The sequence below is a fragment of the Parasteatoda tepidariorum genome, chromosome 5, assembly GCF_043381705.1.
Source record: "Parasteatoda tepidariorum isolate YZ-2023 chromosome 5, CAS_Ptep_4.0, whole genome shotgun sequence".
NCBI lineage: Eukaryota > Metazoa > Arthropoda > Arachnida > Araneae > Theridiidae > Parasteatoda > Parasteatoda tepidariorum.
In genome coordinates this window covers 8909111-8911150 of record NC_092208.1, presented here as the reverse complement: position 1 = coordinate 8911150, position 2040 = coordinate 8909111, and positions in this window count along the sequence as shown.

Sequence of the window (2040 nt, the reverse complement as noted above, 5' to 3'; positions counted from 1 at the left end):
TTAACGAGGACCAATACCGCACACCCTCGGTCCCTACGCAGACTGATCCAAGTGGTCACCCACCCGCACACTGACCGCAGCCAGTGATGCTTGACTTCAGTGATCTTCTGGGAACCGTGTCTTAACGATCAGTCCACTGCGGGACGAAATCGTAATTCTGTAAAAAGGAGAAACAAGCTTTTGAAACCGAAAGTAATAACCAGTCTTTAACTTTTTAATTTCTGAATTTGTCCTGAAACTAGAAATCAATGATGCTATTGCATAAAATCGCTTATTTTTTATACAAACTAGTTCTTTAATGTAATTAATAAAACTATAAAGTTATAAAAATTTGACGAGACACACCATCACTTTACGTTTAATGGGAAACGCCATATTAAAAATTCAGTTAAAGACAACGTTATGAACGCCGAGAAGGAGGGGTTGATGGTCGACGTCATGATCTGCGTCACCACTAACGCTGTCTATAGGGGGTAGGGCTCTGGAAAATATGGTCCCAAAAGTTTGGTCAAGAGAGCGGTACAAAATTTGGACCCGTAAGTGTTAATTTTACTTTCTGCGTACTTCACCATATATCGAGATCTTTTTAAGCGAATTAAATTTTCTTTGCATACATTTATGAAATACGTTAATCCAAAGATAATTCCAAGTAAAAAAAATCTTTTAGGAAGTATTACATTTTTTAAATTATTTTATTTAATAATAGTCGAAAAAATTTTGTGTTGTATGGTATACAATATTTTTACCTCAATCTAAAGAATGTAATTTTCCATTAAAAAAAAAAAATAAAATGCAAAATTTGAGCAAAATCGGTCGAAGAGTTTTTGAGAAATTGAATTTTAAGAACATGATGTTTTTGAAATTCGATTTTTCAGGAACTATTCGACCGATTTTCATATCAAATTTTGTATTTTGTTATGTAATTTATGTTTTGATGATTATGACGTTGAGGCACAAAAATCAATCAAGAGGCCAAACACATTCACAATTAAATAAAATTAAGATAATTGTAGCGACATGCATAACAATAATAATCGTAACAATAACATTTAAATCCGTATCTTCCACCTACTATGTTATTTCTCCCGTTTTAGAAAATATTTGGTAAACGGTATTGTACTAATGTTTTAGTAAATTAGAATTAAAAGAACTTTGTGTACCACTACATATAAATAATTCAAATAGTTATACAAAAGGTCAGATAGACAAATTGTAATGTTTTCAAGTTTTGACTAAAAATCTACAAAAATTTTGTCTTTTCAAAATTTCTACTTTCGTTCACTACCGTTGGAGGAAAAAAAAATCGCTCAAAATTAAATTTTTTGGTAATTTGTAAATCACAAAATACAATTATATCTCTCCAGAATTTTTGGAGATTTTTAATTAAGCGTAATTTATAGTTTTTCAGTTAGTCTCTTTGTTCATACTTGAATACGGAAAAACTTTGTCAGCAACCTCTAACCGTGTAATTAATTTCGAACTTATGCGATTTTTAAATGAATGCGAGAGTCTTGCAAACTTTCCTTATAAGCAATAGATGAAATAGAAAAACAAAGAAGAAGAAAATCGAATCAGGAATACTAATTAAAGATAGAAAACAGAGTTTCTCATTATTAAATCTTCGGGTATCATTTGAGGGTTCTTGACACGTGCCGAGGAATCTTTAGAATCTAATTAAATCTGTGATTTAACTACAAGTGACAGGGAAGGGAAGAATATTTTGGTTTCGAAAGAAAGGAGCAGCAGAAAACCTGTCACTGTAGCAGAAATGATGTCTAATCCTTTCGAGATTATTATGATTTACATAAAATGTATTAATATTCATGTCAAACTGCAGAAATTTTTAAATATTTTGCAAATACAACATGAGTTCAAGTTATCAAGAAAATATGAATGGAAATCTTTATTTATTTATTTTTTTAAATTCCTTCAACAGGTGTTCCTTACGTTCTTTTAATTTTAGCATTGTTCAAATTTTTTCCGAAAACAGCAGAAAATTAAAATATGTAAATGGCAGAAGCAAATTTATATATATATATA